We start from the raw sequence: 22338 nt of genomic DNA, 5'->3' as shown, positions 1-22338 counted from the left end.
CAGTAGACATTGCTTACCTATATTTCAGTAAGGCTTTTGACACTGTTGCACATAGAAGGCTTATCAATAAACTGCAATCTTTAAGTTTGGATTCCAATATTGTTGAATGGGTAAGGCAGTGGCTGAGTGACAGGCAACAGAGGGTTGTAGTCAATGGAGTATATTCGAAGCTTGGGCTTGTCACCAGTGGGGTACCTCTAGGGATCTGTACTTGGACCCATTCTCTTTAATATTTTTATTAGTGATATTGCAGAAGGTCTTTTTGCGGATGATACTAAGATATGTAACAGGGTTGATGTTCCAGGAGGGATAAGCCAAATGGCAAATGATTAAGGTCAACTAGAAAAATGGTCAGAGTTGTGGCAACTGACATTTAATGTGGATAAGTGCAAGATAATGCATCTTGGACGTAAAAACCCAAGGGCAGAGTACAGAATATTTGATAGAGTCCTAACCTCAACATCTGAGGAAAGGGATTTAGGGGTGATTATTTCTGATGACTTAAAGGTAGGCAGACAATGTAATAGAGCAGCAGGAAATGCTAGCAGAATGCTTGGTTGTATAGGGAGAGGTATTAGCAGTAGAAAGAGGGAAGTGCTCATGCCATTGTACAGAACACTGGTGATACCTCACTTGGAGTACTGTACACAGTACTGGAGAACATATCTTCTGAAGGATATTGATACCTTAGAGAGAGTTCAAAGAAGGGCTACTAAACTGGTTCATGGATTGCAGGATAAAACTTACCAGGAAAGGTTAAAGGATCTTAACATGTATAGCTTGGAGGAAAGACGAGACAGGGGGGATATGATAGAAACATTTAAATACATAAAGGGAATCGACACAGTAAAGGAGGAGACTATATTTAAAAGAAGAAAAACTACCACAACAAGAGGACATAGTCTTAAATTAGAGGGACAAAGGTTTACAAATAATATCAGGAAGTATTACTTTACTGAGAGGGTAGTGGATGCATGGAATAGCCTTCCAGCTGAAGTGGTAGAGGTTAACACAGTAAAGGAGTTTAAGCATGCGTGGGATAGACATAAGGCTATCCTAACTATAAGATAAGGCCAGGTACTAATGAAAGTATTTAGAAAACTGGGCAGACTAGATGGGCCGAATCTGCCGTCACATTCTATGTTTCTATGTTTCTATGTTTCTAACTAACCTTATACATTATCCCTAATTCTAAAACAGCATTGACCCTAACCCAGAATTAACCCTTGCCCAAATACCTATCCCTAAACAAACCCTGACTCTAATCCCATACCTAACCTAACTAAGAAAATCCTATTTTACTTTCAGCATTGATATCAGCAGATTGGTTTCCTATCAAAATGAATGGATCCAAAACAAATTGATTAGATTTATTATAGATCAATAAATTTTCCTTTGATTTGGAAATTTGCATGCTTTAGCCAAATTCAGACAATTCAGACAAAATTGCACGTGTCTATCGAGGACACACATTATGTGTTCAGTTTGCACAACACACAAAATGTGCTTCTCCGAGGTATGTGAAACATACACATGTGCAATTCATTTCAGTCCGATGCTTCCAAATGTCTGAATTGCCAAAGTGCCAAAATGCCGAAGTCCTACCCCTTCCCTAAGCCTACCCCTAACCCTAGTAGTAGTCCCAAACTCCCAAGTCTAGAACTCCTGAATTGCCGAAGTCCCAAATTTCGGATTGCCGAACCAAACCGAACCAAAGTGCCGAACCGAACCAAATTTTTTGCCCATGCACATCCCCAGTGAAATGCATATGCAGCAAGATTCCTTCTTGATTAATCACTTAATTTCCTGCCTTCAGTATTTACATTTTACACAACAGAGAACAACAATTTTCATGGGCTGACCAGCAATATGTACTGTATACGATATATGTACCCAAGCAAATATGGGGATCTTACGATTTGGAATAGTTCTGTTGAGAGTAGAGTTCTAAGATTAACAATGTTTTCCTGAAGACGTGTAAACAGTTCTGCTCAGCATAATGTAGAATTCATTTTCTGTAAGATTCTTCCTTGATCAGTAACTCGATTCTCTTCCTGCAGCATTGTTTATATTATTCTATATTAAAAGATATATCAGTCAAACATGGTTATTCACTAAAGTGAGAATTCCAATTGAATTTCAAATTTTAGGCCAAGATAGCTGAACTTGAAGCATCGCTGACTCAGAGAATGATTCCAGTTCAGCTAATGTTTCCTTGAATTCAAAATTCCCTTTAAATTCACTTGGAATATTCCCCCTAGTAAATAATCGTAAAAGTGTGTAGTACACTAAAAACATGAAAAAAAAACTATTTGAATACTGTGGACAGCCCATTGTCTACATCTGAAAAATGTAAAGTTCATACAGATGCTCTGCAGGTAGGTGGGATGTTCAGTGCTGGGCTCTGCCCCCTTGGGTAGTTCCTGCACCATATCATTAGGCCCCACTCACTCTGTCAGCCAGCACTGTCTAACGGGAGGAGGCTGGATCTACCTGGGGGGGCATAGCTATTTCACACAAAATTCCTACTGTTCTCGATCTATACTGCCTCCCTTGGTAAACTCCACAGCTTCTTTGGCTCCCAATATAACTTCTATGCGGATGACACGCAAATCTATCTGTCCTTTCCTGATCTCTCCATGTCCCTCTGACTGCCTCTCTGCTATTTCTAACTGGATGGCTGCCTTAAGCTCAACTTGTCCAACACAGAACTTTTGGTCTTTCCTCCCTCAAGTGTTGCTACTCCCATTTCTGTCTCCTTCCCCATTAATGGTGCTACCATCATCTCCACCATGCAGGCTCGCTGCCTATGTGTTCTCTTTGACCCCCGACCTCTACTTCACACCTCATGTCCAGTTGATTGCCAAATCCTGCCACTTCCATTTCAAAAACATTGCGCGCATCCACCCCTACTTTACACCAGAAGCGGCTAAGGTGCTGGTTCATGCAACTGTCCTCTCTTGCCTTGACTACTGCAATCCCCTTCTCAGTGATTTTACGTGCTTCCAACTTGCCCCATTGCAGTCTATAAGGAATGCGGCAGCGAGGCTTATCATCCTGTCCGCCTGCACCTCCCACGCCTTACCTCTCTGTCAGTCCCTGCATTGGCTTCCCATAAGATAAAGGGCTCAGGTGGATACAGGTAAGCAGGGCCTCTGGATACCAGGAAGCAGGGTCTCTGGATATAGGGAAGCAGGGCCTCTGGATACAGGGAAGCAGGGCATCTAGATATATGGAAGCAGGGCCTCTGGATATAGGGAACTCAGGAAAAGGAAGCAGCCAGCTCAGGAACTCAGGGGAAGCAGCTAGCTCAGGAACACAGGGAAGCAGCTAGCTCAAATATACAGTACAAAAAGACCAAACCAACATCATTATTAACATTAATGAACTGACAAACTAGAAGGGGTGAGGTTCAACATCATGGAAGCACCAGAGGGAATTTTTTTAAGATTTATGTGATTGGCTACAGGAACCTCGGTATTTTTGGCGCCTTTCATATTTAAGGGAGGTTAGTTACTTCATTCACTTGGTCCCTGACGAAGGTGCATTACCTGAGCACCGAAACGCGCGTCGGGCGTTTTGCTACTATTACTTTGCTGTTCTCACATGGGCACTCTTTAGACACTTTGGGTGTTGAGCACCTTGATGATGCTCTAAATCACCACTTTTGATTTATTTTCGTTTTCTTTCTTTCCCTACTATGACTGTCTAGCTAGTTTTACAGGGAGAGAGGCTTTATAAAGTTACTATCAGTGCATTTGCCACTGACTTTCTATTTTGTTCTATATTTCTCTCTCCCTGTATTGCCTGATACCCTCTTGCAACATTAGGACCCCTGGTGTACAGTTGTACTCTCTGAGTCTCTCAATTTGGACTCCTGTGTACCGGAGGAAGGGGGGCTGGGGACCTACATTATACTATTGAGCTCTAGGTCTAAGTTCCAGCTATCTATATGCTATTGAGGATTGTATGGCTGTGGGGTTATTAGGGGTTTGGATACTTTCATTTAACTTTTTTCATTAAAGGATTTCTTCATTATTTTTTATTATTTTTTGTATCCCATATATACCTCTGCACCTTGATTTTAGTGCATTTGTACCGTACCCCAGTTTTTGTCATTCAGTAGGGATTAGATTTCCTGTATATGTGTATATTTTTGTGCGTAAGCACTTCACTCTCTGTTTTGGGCGCTGGAGCCAACTAGCAATATATTTTTATCTTTCCAGTAGGCTATACCTATATCCAGGGGATGCTTGGTGTCTATTAACTTGTTTTAGTTGGAGACCCTTTAGTACCTTTTTTGCTTTTGTTTTGCTATTACTCTATTTAGGGGTTAAGCCCCAGGAGACCCCTGGAGTCTCCGTGCGGTACACAGGATAGCGTGGTCAGACTGTGACTATCCCGGCTGGGTCTAGTTATTCGGTCTGTCCCTCGCTACCTTCTGTTTTTCTTCTGAAGATAATTGCAAACTAAGGCCAGCTGGGAACAGAGATCTCAGTCTGGGTGCAGCAGCCTGCAATAGCACCACAGACAGGTAAGTCTGCATTACCTGTTGGACTAGCTCTTGAAAGATTTTGGACGATGGCTAACAGTCTATCACTGCTCATTGAACACTGCAGGTGCAAATCATGGATCCACTCAAGCATTTAACAAGATGGAGGGACTGGGAGCACCCGATAAGATCAATGCCCTGTGTGGTCACATCCCCAACCATCATGTTTCACCTTAATTGTGTTCACTTCACTTTACAAAAGTAAGAAAACATCAATTCAACTCTTCAACTGATGTGATTAAGTCTATATAAAGTAAAAAATACTATATTTACCATTCATTTGTAGAAGGGTTAAAATTAGTCCTTGTTCTGCAAATAGTAATGCGTGGCTGTGTCATTCTGTCACAAAAAGCAGCCTTTTCTTTACAGTTAGGAAACATTTTATGCAAATCTAAGCACTACCTGACATAGCAAGGCAGATGTGAATCAGCTGCAGATCCTAAAAGCCTTGAAGCTCTGCCAGAAAAAAGCAAATTAAAAAGTATAAATCCTAAAACATTGTGGCAGAGCTAATAAATGGAAGCCGTATATTGTCATTAAATAACGTAATGGTTAGTTGCAAGTAAGATCATATGAGCTTAACGGCCATTGTGAAATTAAAGTACTGAACTAGGGCAACAATGCTGGAACTTTTAAAGGCATTAATGTTCAATTAAAACTGAGGTAATATTAACTTAAAATATCTACTGAGCTGGTATTAAAACATCCATACTCGTGTGAAATATCTTACCCATGAAACAAGCTAATTGAACGATCCCTATGTTTGCTACATATTATTATTATTATTATTATTATTATAATTATTATTATTATTATTACTATTATTCATTTTAGGCCAAATTTGAAAGAATGTAGAGTCATTTATTATACTCCGAACACCAGGATGCGGATGTATCATGTTTGTATTTTGAGATAACCCAAGAGCAGATTATGACAAATTGTACAGGAAACATGTTGAGGGGCTAAGGGTAGCTCAGGCCCCTGCTGAGTTTAAATATTGGAAGTAAAATTGAAGAAAGGGAAGCAACATGAAGAAGGATGTTTAAGTAGATACAATTTTGTTTTCTTCAATAGCATGCCACTTGTTTTCTCCCATATAAGTATTTGGGCATTGTACACAAAGATTGTGATGTTTAGTTCATCATGCCAAAACACTTGGTTTCAAAATACTGTATGTTAGGTTTATAAGGTTTATCTATGTGTATACTCACATTCCTCAAATGTTGTGCTGAGACCCAGTTAAGGTTTCCTTCTGCTGACCCTTCCATGAAAATAGATAGACTTCCATGATAGACTAGGGAATATCTGCTCCAGGTTCTATGCAATGATGTGGGGGGTTTATTTTACTTTCCTGACTAGTCTATACTAGAGCCATTCTATTGAAGATTTTTCTTGGTCTTCTGGATTTTGCCTCGGTTTTAACAACTTGAAAGGATGTGTGGGCTTTCCAGTGGCATCCTGCCACCACCCTAGTGAATCACCTTTTGGGTCACAGACACTCTGAATCTGATGGAATGGAATTGTTTGGTAATTCGTTGTCCTCATCTTGTGGAGTAATAATGTGCAAAGTCAATTGCGGCAAAGCCTATTATGGCATAGTTTACAGACTGAACCCTGTTACATTTACTCTATGAAGGGAAAATCAATGAATACACTGATCAGCCACATAATTTAAACCAGTAAAGTTAATAATATTGATTACATTGTTACAATGGAACCTGTCAATGCGTGGGATATATGAGGCAGAAAGTGAACAGTCAGTTCTTGAATTCCATGTGTTGGAAAATAAACAAGTGAAAAGATCTGAGTGGTTGATATCTTTCCTGATAAGGCCACAGAAGAGGAGGATGCTTGCACGTGTAAGTCAACAACCATCTATTACCTTGTTGCAGGCACAGATTCATGGTAGGAGCACAATAGCAGGTACTTCCCACAAGATGGTACCAGATATATATCCACATAGTGTATTGTAATGTAATTACTATTAAGTATAACAGCCGAGTGGCATTGGAGCGTGCGTTTGATTTTGTTGGGACTGTTCACTTCAGCACCTCCTGCCTGAGCACGGAATCAGAATACAGGGATATGATGCTAACTTATATACCTGCCCTCTAACTAACAGGATTATTCAATAAATTAACAATTCCAGGTGAACTTAAATTGAATTTCAGATTTAAGTTCAAGATAACCAAACTGAAAACATTCTCTTTGTCAGCTGCTTCTTATTCGCCTACTCTGGCCTTACATCTTAAATTCACTTTGGAGTCTCAATTTAGTGTAGTAAAACTTGTGTTCCTGAAATTAAGAATTGGTGCTGAATAATATTAAGAGATATAAAGGCAGATGGTTAGAGGGCTACAACTGGACAACATTGGAAGAGTGTCCCAAATGGGACATGTACAGAGGTTCACAAATAAGGATATGGGCAGTGGGTTACAATTTGGGTACATAGAGGCCCAAATTAGAGCAATATGGGCAGAGGCAAGCAGGTGGTGAAGGGGAGAAAGAAAGGGAAGGAATTAACTCCAAATTCTCGGGAATTCAAATGACTGTAGATAAGTCTGACATAGCAAAGGTATGTCTCTGGTAGGGCAGATCATTACTCTCCACACCTGATTCATCTGCTACCAACAAAGTGCGAGCAGTGGCGAAGCAGCAATTCATTATTTTATTTATTTGTATATATGTTTTATTTATATGCAGGAGATATACATCAGAAGACAAAATTGACAATATGCCTGACAAAGACAACCGAATGACATTAAAGGCTTTAGCACTCAAGCCAAATTTTAAAACATTATAAAATACATCTTAAAAATAATAACATGCAAAGTACAGGTGCTATTTGAGTGGAGAATAAAGATGCCACACACAGCATGAGGCATCGATAGAGAAGACACAAGAAATCCAAAGAGTATAAATTTGTCCAGAAAAGCAAACAATGGTGTGTGCTTCCGTCTGATGCATAGCACTGCCTCCAGAAACATTTTATTTTTAGCTGCTTCCCTTCTCAGGTAGTCAACTGCAAGCATTGGCAGATCAACAGATGTTATTTATCACTGAATGTTTTGAGGTGTTAGTTTTGATTTGTTTGTATGTGTGACCTTGAATTGAGCTGCATATGGTCTATCACAATTGTTGGGTATGTTGATCTATTGCAGCCAAGAGAAAGCTGTTCTTCAGTGAATTTCGACATAAGGCAGAGAATGTTAGTTTTTTATGAAACTTTAAAAAGGTGAGATATATTGTTGTATATCTGTCGAAAACAACAAAAGAGAAAATTACTTTTGTTTTTTTAAACTAGTTCAATTATAATGTCAGTTACCATTGTTTAGTTGTTGATCATTATATATGTAAACTGGAAGAGGAATGTAACAAAAATGTAATAAAATGTTTAACTCCTACATACAAAAATATAGAAAATAATTAAATCTGCAAAAGTAAAACCTTGAGGAGGCAGGCAAAGCTAGCCAGATCAAAGAGCATGTGTGAGTGTGGGGATGTGTATAGGAAAGAGTGATAGGGTGGGGCTGGGTGTGATCAGTAGTAAGTAATTGGCAGGGTAGGGGATATAAACTCCCCCCTGTCATTTTATAATCGGCTAGGAATTGTTCCCTTACTTTCCTGAGTATCTGTCACGACCTAGAGCACGGATATTGACACGGTACCCACTGATTTTAGGGCTGATGCCCTTCTTAAAGGTGACAGGCACCTTCAGGCACAATTTGCTCATCTGCAGGCTGCTGCCTTGGCTTCTGCCCCTTTGCCAGGCGGACCAAGCCCTGTGAGGTGCAGGAGGAGGCCTACTTCCTGGTACAGCCCCTCTGGCTCCCCGTGGGCGCAGTACCACAGTAGGAGCCCAAGCCCCGGCCCATGGACCTGCTGTTCCACAGAAGCAGGTCGGGCGACAGCTCCCTCTTGGGCTTTGGGGCCAGGTGGTCCATGGCAGCGGGTCATGCAGCTATTCTTTCCACTCCCCTTGGCCCGGGTCAGGTTGCAGTTCTTCCTGCATTGGCAGCTGCATCCCAGGCCACGAGGCTTTCTGCTTGGCCCAGGCAACTCCACCAGACTCTCAGCGCTCCTTACGCTCATCCGCTGGGCGGGGTTCAGGTCGAGCCTCCAGAAGGGTGAGTAGGCCATGGGTATGATGGTGGAGGGCCTTGGGCCTGTCTAGGGAGTCTGTGGAGTGAGGACTTGGTAGGGTTCCATGGGACACCATCTCCCCAATGGGCAGTGAGTCGGTCAGCCCCCCCCCCTCCTTCTCCCTCTTCCCTCCTTGGGCCTATTCTTTCCCCTGGGCAGGGGATTTCTCCTGGGGGTGGGCTTATTGCAGCTGGGGGGGTCCGGAGGGGACCTCTCTTACGTCTAGTCTCTCCGCAGGCATCTCCTGTTCCATGGACGAATCTGACTCAGTCCCTCCCGTGGCTCCTGGGGTTCCAGATGCTGGCCAGCATGTTTCTCCTGTGGTTCCTTTGTTACCTTCTACTATGGCATCGCCGCTTGCTCCCCTTCTTTGGGGAGCAAGCGGTATGTGCAGTAGGGTGGGACAAAATGGATATTGGGCTTCGGCTGGTGATTATGACCCATCCAGGGGTGCACCAAGAGGGCTTAACGTCCTTTCTCTGGGGGGACATAGTCTGCATCGTCTGGTTCCCATTGACTCGATTGTTGTTGGCAGTTCAACAAGAACCAATGCAAGTGGGAAGCAAGTTATAAGTTCAAGCACGAACACTCAGTCTGCAGGGGATTCCACTTCCTGGTGCACCCAAAGCAGATTCAGATGGGTGTCCCTGCCTAATGGAACTGTGGTCTCTTGGGCAGACCGTGTAGCGGCTTGGATTCGGGCATCGGTTTTGAAGGCTACTTGGTCCCCGTATGGTAAGACTTGGGTGGTATTGGTGGCATTCAAACAGGTCCAGGGTGGGTTTCTACCACTGAATATCGTCTTACTGGGTTACTGCAGCTTATCTGGCTTTGAGAGGCCTCTGGGTGCTCGCCGGCGTTGGTATCGGCTAAACTATCGAGGTTCAGTTTTTGGTCTAAATTCACCAGGGTTCTATATGTCACTAAGGACGTGATTGTCGCGTTTGAGATGAGAGGGTGGAGGAGGGGCCCTGGTGCCCCCCGACTCATGCAGGCGTGTGTCCGGGGCCTGGCTTTTGGGGTTGTTTTCGGTGGTGTGCTTTTCCGATTTAAAGGAGGTGCTCTTTTGGCTTGCCTTTCCTTTTGCCTTTTTTAGGGCGCTTTGGATTGTGTAGTTGGTTAGTCCATCTAATGTGGTTCCAGGGGGTGTTTGTGACAGCCCAGTGTGTGTGGGCACTCATACATCTACTGGGCCCAGCAGAGGGTCATGGTCCGCCCCAGGGGTTGTCAACTGGATCTGTCCCCAAGAAAGGCGGAGGTGCGATGGTTTGGGGTCCGTGTAATGCAGTGGTTACGGAGCTGGTCCGCTTGTTCCCTTTCTCCTGGAAGTTCCTGATGTGCTGATCATTCATCTTGGGGGCAATGATCTGGGCATGATCCCAGTGAGGGCATTTTCAGATTTGATTCTGCAGGACTTGGCCAGTATTTATGTGCTGTTCCCCGACCTCTGTCTAGTGTGGTCCGAACTTATGTCCCGCAATTATTGGAGATCAGAGGGCCATGGATCAGTGTCGGGTAAAGCTCAATAGATGGGTTTCTAAGTTTGTGCTGGGAGTTTGGGGCTTAACGGTGTGGCATCGGGTGTTTGAGAGGGAAGCAGCTATGTTCTTTAGGGGTGATGTGGGGTTGGATCTTTTTAACTTGGTGTTGCAAGAAAGGTTGGAACAGGCCATTGCTTTTCTAGGTGGTCGCCCCACTGATTTTAGAGGGTAAAACAGCTGGGTCTTGTGGCAGGTGGATGTCCTTGCCATTCGTAGGTTGAACTGGGGGAGTCCAATGGGTGTGAAGGAAAGTGGGGCCGATTCCTCCCCTTGCCTTGGTGAAGTTAAGGTATGGTTTATTATGGATGTGCCCAAAGGCCGGCTAGTGGTTAGCATGATGTTGTTGGAAGGCCAGGTTTTGTGGCCAGTGTTGGTTGGGACGAGAAGGGAGGGCAAGTGCCCAGGTGAGTTCCGAGGTCATGGATAATTGCTTGGAAAGGACGGGTATGTTTATGAAACATTGTAAAGTTATATTTTTAAGTTATATTGTTTGATGTTAAAATTATTAAAGATTATATATATTTGATACAAAGTATTGATAATATAATTTGGTGAAATATTTAATAAAAAAGCTGTGGCCTATTTTCACCAACCATGTCTCATGTCGCATTATTGGGATGTAAAGGGGGTATAATAAAAGGGGTACTACACACTACGTCCACACATGATGTTGCACTTTTTTTTTTTAATTCTTTATTTTAAAGGTGCATGTCAACATTTCAATGACAGTGACAAGAGTTTTGCATAGTTTATAGTATAGAACTGGTTATTTAACTTGTCACATAGGTTTGCACACATTTTTGTAATTTTTTAACAAGTTGCGTTACAATATTGGTAAGGGTTTTTGCGCGTGCTACCCTTCTGTTAGCTCTAAGTGTTGCTAGCATTTGTGTGTTACCCCATGACTGTTTCGTGCCTCCCGGGGTGTTGCGTGGTTGTGCTTAGCTGTTGTGGTGTGTGTTGCGAGGAAGGCGGCTTTTGCCTGTGTGCACCTATAGGAGCTAAGGGTCGCCGCGCTGTGTAAAAATGTTTGTGGTAGTCTGGGGTTTTGTTGCATGATAGTGGGTGCCCCTAACCCAAGGGGGAATTGGGGGGGGGGGATTATCGTGGAGTGAGTCACGTGTTGGCTGGTGAACCTGACCATGCTTTTAACGGCATGAGAACATGTATCAACAAATAAAGGCATAAAAAAAAAAAAAAGGCATTGTGAAAACATATGTAACATCTAACGTAGAGAACATATCAGCGCCCTCCATCTATCTCTGCGTCCCAAGGAGCTGTGTCTGCTGTGGCCAGCTGAGTTGTGCAGTCCCTGTCAAGGAGCTGTGTTTGTGCTTCCATGGGATCGAGGTGTGAACGATTTCGTCGTGGCAGGGTTTCCCATCTGAGACGAGTTGTTCGTGGCTCCAGTCTTGGGTAAGTCTGTGAGTCCCAGTGAGGTTAGGGTTGCGGGGATTTCGGTCTCCGATGTGACTCTATATGTGTTGCCATTGTGGGTGAGCGTTACAACTCTGGGTGCCCCCCAGCGGTATTGTATTCCTGCATTTCTCAGGCGGCTGGTTAAGTTGTACATTGTTTTCCGCCATTGCAGTGTTGCCCTTGTCAGGTCTTGGAAAAAGAGTAGTTGTGCATTCTCGAACACCAGGGGTGTCTTGCCTTTCACCGCCGTCATTATAGTAATTCTGTCCTGCGTCGTGGCGCAGCATAGGATGATGTCTCGTGCTTCTGTGGGTGGTGAGTTCGGCCCAGCTGGTAGCCGGTATGAGCTCTCCAGTATGATTTTCTGGGCTGCTGTTGGTGTTAAGATTGTGGCCAGGAGCCTCCTGAGGAAGTGAGGCAAGTCGGCCTGTATGATTGTCGCGGGCACCCCGCGGAGCTTGATGTGGTTACGGTGCAGGCGATCTCCTTGGGTGGAGACCTGCACCGCTAACGCCTGGTGGTCTGCTTGCATTGTGTACACTGCTTCCCTAAGCTTAGTTATTTCATTGTTCATTGTTGCTACAGTCTCCTCCACTGCGATTATCTTGTCTGTGTTTTGGCGCACCTCTGCTTTTATGGTGCCTATATCTTTGTCTATTAGTTCTTGGAGCTCATGCATCCAGTGTTGGAGGTCTTGTTTGGTGGCCAAGTTATGTTCCCCTATTTCCTTGAGGGCTGGTAGCCCATTACTTTGAGTAGCCGGAGGTTGGGATGGCTGTGCAGGCCGCGTTGGTGCGTAGGAGGCCTCCTCCGCGGCCATCTTGGGTTGTGTCTGGCGTTGCAGCATTCCCCCAATATCGAGTTGTTCTGCCGGTGAGATCTGCTGGCCTTTCTGCGTGCGGCGTTTCATTGTCGTGGGGGTTTGTGCGGATACTGCCGAGCTCACCTCCTCGGCTCTCGGTTCGTTATATCCCCGGTAGCCTTCGAGGTATGTCTCCAGGGAGCGGAGGGTCGGCTGGTAGTAGGTCTTGGTTTGGCGCTTAGCCTTCCCTGTCTTTGGGGGCTGAAAGAAGGGCATCCGCCCGTTTCCCTCTGTACCCCGAGTCGGTTAGTGATCGTGGCTTGATCGTGTAGTGGGTAGGTGTTGAGTTTTTTGCGGTTTACTCTTGTTACAGGCGGGAGAGCCGACAGAGATGGCGTCTGGTCGGGTTCAGTCCCAGGCTCTGCCCCCATGATGTTGCACTTTAATGGACTTTATTTGTGTGTCAACTGGAGATTAAGCACAATAAAATCTACATTTTATATTCAAATTTGTATTTAATTATTTTTGATGTTCTGTGTACAAATTGTTAACAGTCGTATATTTTTGGAACTTTCATTGTTAATGGTCTATAAATTAAATTGAAAATTTAAACTACAGATTGTGTGGTTTTAATGTAATGCCAAATTGATGTCCTATAAATCTCAGTAAATCTATTAAAGTTTATTTGTTCATTTCTTGCTGTTTTTACATGTTCATGAGGTGATCACGTACATTCAAAAGCTTTTTCAAGAAATTATGGTCCTTTCCAGAAGTGAAATTTACTGCCGACACATAATACATGTTAAAAGGTATAGTTTAACTGCAATGTCAGGTCGAAATACCAAGGAAAGCTAACTCACAGGAAAATACATTGTAACCTAAAAAAAATCACTTATACGGCAAATCTTTGACATTTTCTTCTTGTAACAGCATAATTTGATACTAATGTGTACAATTAACTGAATTTAAATGCCAAGTGGTGGTGCAGTTCAGAGACCATTTTCTAAGACACAAAGACAGCTTTCAGCGATTTCTGTACTTTATTAATATGTCAAAAGCATTATGATGGTTTTAGATATACACTGAATTTTGAAGATATGGCGTTAAGCTTGTAAAGAAAACAGCCTTTAGTCACCATGTACACATGTCACAAAATGACATGACCAGCACGTCCTGTAATGTTGGGAATATAATCAAATGTACTTTCTTCTGGGTACAGCTGAATATAAAATAACGTAGACAATACTCTACCTTAAACTACTAGAAATGTTCCCCTTAGCAAAGAAAGGGAATTGCCTTAAGGGTAGAAATTAAACTAATGTATTTTATTGAAGATATCCCCTTAGGGAAAAAGAAACAAAACATGTGAATAAAATTATAACATGAAGATATATATATTTACAATAATGGTGTGGTCCCTGCCAAAGGTGCCGTGAAATGCGTCGGACCTTATGTCTTTTAACTGTATTGGGACAATATGTATCATTGGGTTGACTATAGTCTATTATGTGAAAATGAGTGAATGTGTGCTTTATTAAATTTTTAACCTGGATGAAGGTGTGTGCAAAGAGGACTTCATCAAGACGAACCTGTTTTTTCACAACGTTAGATAGGAGTTCTGTATATCCTGACAGTGAGTTTGAGTAGCCTTTAATATTTTTTCAACACACGTATTGAATATTCTGTGATAATAATATTATCCCTTGTGTATATCTCTAATCTCTTAGCTATTTGGAGGACCTATTGTTAGCCTCGGGTAGCAGGGTCTAGGCATTTATTAGTCTCTGTTTTCCAACATTTAGGTGTTCAATCCCACCATATGTAAGGCACATTTTTTTTGTTTTTCAAGTAACAGGCAAAATCTGTAAAGCTGATAAAAATGTTATACTGACATCTTGTAACTATTTCTAGCTCTCATTGTGATTTCTTGACCATAATAGTTTCTCATATTTAGAGTGACTTAACCTTACATTGTATAGTATAAATCTTTTTGGAGTGAATACTAGTGATGTCCCGAACTGTTCACTAGCGAATAGTTCCTGGCGAACATTGCTTGTTCGCGTTCGCCACGGATGGCGAACATATGCGCTGTTTGGTCCACCCCCTATTCGTCATCATTAAGTAAACTTTGACCCTGCCTGTACCTCGCAGTCAGCAGACACATTCCAGCCAATCAGCAGCAGACCCTCCCTCCCAGACCCTCCCACCTCCTGGACAGCATCCATTTTACATTCATTGTGAAACTGCATTCTTAGTGAGAGTAGGGACAGTGTAGCTGCTGCTGATTTGATAGGGAAATTGATAGCTAGGGTATTCAGTGTCCACTACAGTCCTGAAGGACTCATCTGATCCCTGCTGTAAGGACAGCACCCCAAAAAGCCCTTTTTAGGGCTTGAACATCAGTCTGCTTTTTTTTTTTTTTTTGTGTAATGTAATTGCAGATGCCTGCCTGCCAGCCTGTGTGTCAGGCTCACAGCATATACTGTGCTCACTTGCCCAGTGCCACTCACTGGTGTCACAATAGCTTGCATTTAAAAAAACTAACCTTTTTGGACTGTAATATAATAGCAGTCAGTTTCCGTCACGAGTGTAAGTTTCAGGGCCTGCCAGGGCACAGTGTCACACCAGTGCCACTCATATCTGTTGTCACAGTAGCTTGCACGCATAGTACCACTAATCGAAAAAAAAATGACAGGCAGAGGCAGGCCACCCAGCAGGGGCCGTCGTGGTCATGGTGCTGTGATTCCCTTTGGCCCTAGAATAATGCCCAGTGTTCAGAGGCCACGTACCCTGAACTTGAAAAGTTCTGAGGACATAGTTGACTGGCTAGCACAGGACACCCAATCTTCTTCAGCTTCCGCTCGGAACCTTGACGCACCATCCTCCTCAGGCACCTCTCAAGTTACCACTCGCCCGCCTGCCGCCACCACCAACACTAGCACCATAGCTGCTTCACTTGATCTGTCAGAGGAGTTATTTATACATCAGTTGGTAGAAAAGAGTGATGCACAACCATTATTGCCAGAGGATGTAGATAACAGGGATATGTCTCAGTCAGGCAGCATTACACACGTACGGTGTTATGATGATGATGTTGTACCCGCTGCTGCTTCCATTGCTGAGTTGTCAGATACAAATGAAGCGGTTGATGATGACGATGCGTCCGTGGATGTCACGTGGGTGCCCGCTAGAAGAGAAGAAGAACAGGGGGAAAGTTCAGATGGGGAGACAGAAAGGAGGAGGAGGATACGAGTTGGAAGCAGGGGGAGGTCATCGCCAGGAGCTAGTGGCACAGTCAGACAGCATGCATCGGCACCCTGGGTCAGCCAGACAGCACGCCAATCAATGCATGCTGTTGCCACCACCAAAATGCCATCATTGCAGAGCTCAGCAGCGTGGCATTTTTTTGTGTGTCTGCCTCTGACAACAGCGATGCCATTTGCAACCTGTGCCAAAAGAAACTAAGTTGTGGGAAGTCCAACACCCACCCCAGGTACAACTGCTTTGCTAAAGCACATGATCGCACATCACAAACGCCTATGGGATCAACATATGAGTACAAGCAGCACACAAACTCAAAGCCGCCATCCTCCTCCTGGTCCAGCATCTTCAGCCACGTTAACCACTGCTGTCCTCCTTGCCCCCTCTCAACCATCCGCCCCTCGTGTCTCTCGCATTGAGCAGTTCCTGCTCATCTGCCCACAGTCAGGTGTCTGTCAAGGACATGTTTGAGCATAAAAAGCCAATGTCACAAAGTCACCCCCTTGCCCGGCGTCTGACAGCTAGCTTGACTGAACTCTTAGCCCACAAGCTTTTACCATACAAGCTGGTGGAGTCTGAGGCTTTCAAAATTTTTTAGCTATTGGGACACCGCAGTGGAATGTACCTGGACGAAATTTCTTTTGCACAAAAGGCAATCCCCAACCTGTACTCGATTGTGCAAATGGAAGTAATGGCATGTCTGGCACACAGTGGTGGGGCAAGGGTCCATCTGACCACTGATACTTGGTCTGCAAAGCATGGTCAGGGCAGGTATATCACCTACACTGCGCATTGGGTAAACCTGCTGACGGCTGACAAGCAAGGAATGCGTGGCATTGCAGAGGAGTTGGTGACACCGCCACGAATTGCAGGCAGTCCTGCTGCCACCTCCTCTACTCCTCCTACTCCATCCTCTTCCATAACCTCCTTGGCTGAGTCCTCTTCTGCTGCGTCTTGCTCCACATCAACGGCACCCCCCAGTTCCCCAGGTACTGTTCCACATCCCGGATACGGCAGTGTCACGCCGTCTTGGGGTTGACGTGCCTGAAAGTAGAGAGTCACACCGGACCAGCACTCCTGTCTGCCCTAAACGCACAGGTGGATCAGTGGCTGACTCCGCACCAACTGGAGATCAGCAAAGTGGTTTGTGACAACGGAAGAAATTTGTTGGCGGCATTGCATTTGGGCAAGTTGACACATGTGCTGTGCATGGCACATGTGTGTAATCTGATCGTATAATGCTTTGTGCATAAGTACCCAGGCTTACAGGACGTCCTTAAGCAGGCCAGGAAGATGTGTGGCCATTTCAGGCATTCCTACACGGCCATGGCGCACTTTTCCGATATCCAGTGGCGAAACAACATGCCAGTGAGGCGCTTGATTTGCGACAGCACGACACGTTGCGATTCAACACTCCTAATGTTCGACCGCCTGCTCCAACAAGAAAAAGCCGTTAACGAGTATTTGTATGACCGGGGTGCTAGGACAGCCTCTGCGGAGCTGGGACTTTTTTTGCCACGTTACTGGACGCTCATGCGCAATGCCTGTAGGCTCATGCGTCCTTTTGAGGAGGTGACAAACCTAGTCAGTCGCATCGAAGGCACCATCAGCGACATCATACCATTTGTTTTCTTCCTGGAGCGTGCCCTGCGAAGAGTGTTGGATCAGGCCATAGATGAGCGTGAAGAGGAAGAGTTGTGGTCACCATCACCACCAGAAACAGCCTTATCAGTATCGCTTGCTGGACCTGCAGCAACGCTGGAAGAGGATTGTGAGGAAGAGGAATCAGAGGAGGAATGTGGCTTTGAGGAGGAGGAGGAGGAAGACCAACCACAACAGGCATCCCAGGGTGCTCGTTGTCACCTATCTGGTACCCGTGGTGTTGTACGTGGCTGGGGGGAAGAACATACCTTCAGAGAGATCACTGAGGATGAGGAACAGGACATGAGCAGCTCGGCATCCAACCTTGTGCAAATGGGGTCTGTCATGCTGTCGTGCCTGTTGAGGGACCCTCGTATAAAAAGGCTGAAGGAGAACGACCTGTACTGGGTGTCCATGCTACTAGAGCCCCGGTATAAGCAGAAAGTGCCTGGAATGTTACCGAATTACGGCAAGTCGGAAAGGATGCAGCAGTTCCAAAATCAATTAAAAAAGTATGCTTTACACAGCGTATAAGGGTTATGTCACAGCACAACGGGAATCTAACAGGGGAAGAGGTGAAAGTAATCATCCTCCTCCCACGACCACGCCGGCAAGGACAGGACGCTTTACAGATGTGTTGTTGATGGAGGGCATGCAGAGCTTTTTAAGTCCTACGCATCGCCACAGCCCTTCGGGATTAACCCTCAGAGAACGACTCGACGGACAGGTAGCAGACTACCTAGCCTTAACTGCAGATATCGACACTCTGAGGAGTGATAAACCCCTTGACTACTGGCTGGGCAGGCTTGACCTGTTGCCTGAGCTATCCCAATTTGCGATAGAACTTCTGGCCTGCCCCGCTTCAAGTGTCCTGTCAGAAAGGACCTTCAGTGCAGCAGAAGGTATTGTCACTGAGAAGAGAAGTCGCCTAGGTCAAAAAAGTCTAGATTACCTCACCTTTATTAAGATGAATGAGGGATGGATCCCGAAGGGACTGACAGTGGGTGATACATTCGACTAAAAAAGGCCTGATGAGGGGGACTACTTAACACACCACTCCTATCTGGTGGCACATTAGATTGCACGCGCAGTGCCCCAAATTTGAAGTAGGAGGACCGACCAAGCATCTTTTTCCATCTCCCGCTTCCTGGGTGGAGGAAGAGAGACCTTCAATGACATCAGTGAGGACAAGGAACGGGACATGGCTAGCATGGCGAACTTCCGTTCGCGAACATTTGCGGAAGTTTGCGTTCGTCGTTCGCGAACCGAAAATTTTATGTTCGCGACTTCACTAGTGAATACCTTCCAATAACACTTGTAAGTACTATCTCTTTTGTCAGCAATACACTACATATGCTGCAATCTGATAAAGAGGTACTTTGTATTTTGAAGGGAATACGACAATATTGTTTAATTTTTAAGGACATCTGATACAGTTTCCCTGTACCTGCAACTATTTTACTATAGAGACTTCAATTGGGTTGATTATTCCTTCAGAATTTTTTAATAAGATAACTCCACCCATTCCCCATTATTACTAATTATATTTAATTTTTTTTCATCATTATTGTAAATATATTTACTTTCACACTATGTTTGTGTTTACTAATTTTTGTTTTTATTCCCTAAGGGGATATCTACAATAATGTATAGTATAATTTTAAGTTCTGCCCTCAAGGCAATTCGTTTTCTTTGGTGCTCCCCCTTATTTAGTATTTTAATGTAGAGTGTTGTATTTCTAAGAGTGTTAACCCCATTACTTGGTTTTGCTTTAAAGACATTTGAGAGTTTCCTGTTAGTGAATCTCTCCTTTTTCTAGAACTGCAATTTAGGTCAATATGATTAAGGTTTCACTTCAAAAGCAAATATATAAAAATAAAAAAGGGGAATTAAGGTAAAAAAAAATCACACAATAAAATACAACAAACTATTACACACAAAAAATAAATGATATAGCACAATTCTTAAAATATGCAAAATACATAATACATATACAGAATCTTGAGAATACAAAAAAAGATTATCTGAAGATTTTTCTTCTTTTTTTTTTTTAAAGATATAATAAATTTTTATAGAATTAATAAAATACATTTTATATGCACTTTCGCACTTTTTCCTGCTTAAACCAAAAGAAGGAGTGTGGTCCTTAACCACATACACGAAGCAAAGTAAGCCTAATTTCTGGCTCTGGGTTTGTGAGTACCTATTCACTATATTTATTTAATTACTAAATCTAAAACTGTATTACACCATATGCCACCCTCTATGCCTATCTAGGACTGGATCACTGGATAACAAAGAAGGGAAAGGGTCGCCTTAACGGACCCCAAAGCGCAAGAATCTGAGCTAAATTTATTAGCTCAGAAAAGTGTAAATTGCCATTTGCCATTTTGTTCTATACCTATTCAATTTCATTATATAGGTTGCACTATGTTTTGTATTTTTTTATGCTTTATTTAAGGTACATACAGGAAGGTTACTAATACTAAAAATAGGATTTTAAAGTCTAAGGTATAGGCTCTAATATTTTACGTCATTTTCACACCTTCCTTTGTTCACATAAGCGCTACACCGGCACGTCTATTTGTTCTGTTTTCTGTTTAAAAGATACTACGGTGATTTAGCAGCTACGTAAAATTGGTGTACATACTTTTTAAGAAAAATTCACATATCACTCAAATAGCGCTAATACTTTAACCTTTTATAGAAGGAATTATAGGTTATGCAGCATTATCATATATTCTCCCTATAGTGTTAAGACTAGCAGTTGCTGTAAAATATGATGTGATATTATCTGTATTTCAAAAGCATTTCCAGTTTACATTACATGTGTTTGTATTTAAAAAAAATATATTATTATCACGCTGCAAACGCTTGCACTTGTCAAAGAATAACATGGCATACCCTGCTTAGGCTACAGTCATGGATTTTTAATAATTACATGCAAATTGGTACTTACAGTGCATCCGTTCAGGTGTCTAGTGTCTACCATTCTGCTTGCATGTGCATCAAGGTAATTGTTGCATTAAATCCTTATTTAAAGGGGTTTTATTTATGAGGGTCATATTTGGAATGTGCTGGAAAAATTCCAAAATAACTACGCATCAGAAAAAGAAATAATTTGAAAAATTGCAAACACGATTCTGTAAAAGATGCCCTTCCAATTTTAGGCACCACAATTATACTTCGATTTACACCCACATCCTATTTTGCTACCACACCTGCACATACACCAAATAAAAGATGACACATAGAGCCGGGATGTAAACCATCTTGACTACTAGACAGTCTGCTTTCTTAAGCAAGGAGAAGTGAGCTGATTAGTGATAATTTTAAATAAGAGGGATGGTAGCTATCGATCTGAAAAGTGTCTGAGTTGGATACTTTTTCCAATTTAAATATTTGAGCCTAAAATGTGCCATAGTTAGTTCCCTAGAATTCAGTTTAGTAGGTCAGTTCCTCAATTGCCCCCCCTCCCCCGCAATTTCTTTATTAATGCATGAATATTAATGCATGTGTGTTTTAGTAATTCTTGTGTATAAATTATGTTATACATATATAACATAAGACATATATGTGTGCGTTAACAGTAAATATGTACTTGCTTATATAAAGAGTATCATGTGATACTCTCCCACACTCCCACAATTTAAAATAAATTTATAAAATCATTAAAGTATGGTGAACACTATAGCCTGCTAGCAGCGCATTCCCTCGGTTGCCCAATACTGGACATGAATGCTAGGGTTGAACTGTGCAATTGATATTAATATGGGCACTATCAACCACTGAGTAAAAGGTATGCCTCTGTAAGCCACCACCAAAAGTCTATCCTATGCTCACAATAGGGAGTTAGTCATTTTCTTTCATGGGGAAATCTGTGTTAAAACGTTTTATTAAGAGGAACACTATAGCAATTCCAACATTATAGTGTCCTTGTCCCTAGCCCTACACAGGTGTCCCCCTCCCCCTCCCCACACACATTTGCAGTAAAAATATAAAAAACTTTTAAGTTTTACACACCTTTTTTCAACACTGAGCTTACTTCCCCGCCTCCTGCAACATCAAGGAGGAGGAATGGTCTTCTCCACCATGGTCCAATCCAACAATCGTCCTGCCACGCACACATTGAAACTTCTCCATAGGAAACCATTGACTCAAAGCTTTGGAGGCTGCCATGTCACATGACTGAGTTTTACTTGGCCAGTGCACCTAAAGCATCTCTAGTGGCTCTGATACTAACAGCTACTAGAGGAAGATTTAACCATGTAATGTTACATTGCAGGGTTAAGATGACAGTGCCCCTGCAGGGTTAAAATGACTGTCCCGTTAAACTTGCACTAACCCATAACATTATAGTAAAATAAACTTAAACTTGCTCTTGTAAAACCCAGTAGGATCTTTTTGTCAGCCCATGACAGGTATCTTGATTTCCACTGATGACTTGGTGGCCCAATGAAACTAGTACTGTTATGTACCGTGGATATTGTATTTGGTTATTTTTTTGAGCTTCTACGGCACAGTAAGATTTTACCGGGTATACTTCCAAGGTACTACCTACAAAACTTTACAAGCACTTCCGTTTGTTCTGTGGTAGCAATATCTATGCTACATCACAACAATAGTATACCAATAGAATTCCAACATGTGCTGCACATCAATTCACATTAAGACAAGGTCATGAACAAGAAAAGGAATCAAACATAACACAACCTGAAAGAAACACTACACAGATAACATATCATAATAAATTTATCTGTTAGGTAATCCTGATTTAATATGAATGTCAGAGAAGGGAGTAGATTCTCCCTAATCCTAAAGTCCTCCAAAGTCTCCCAAGACTCTTCAAATTAAAGGAAGACTCAAAGGTGTATTGTCTGTCAAATTGATAAGAGCGGGGGAGTTTCTTGATACCTGATCCTAGAGGGAATGTGAGAACATAGAGAGAGAAGTGAGACTTACCTATCTGTGATCTGTCC

This window comes from Pelobates fuscus, chromosome 6, assembly GCF_036172605.1.
Source record: "Pelobates fuscus isolate aPelFus1 chromosome 6, aPelFus1.pri, whole genome shotgun sequence".
In the NCBI taxonomy this organism is placed as follows: Eukaryota; Metazoa; Chordata; class Amphibia; order Anura; family Pelobatidae; genus Pelobates; species Pelobates fuscus.
Note: the sequence above shows the minus strand (reverse complement) of the source record.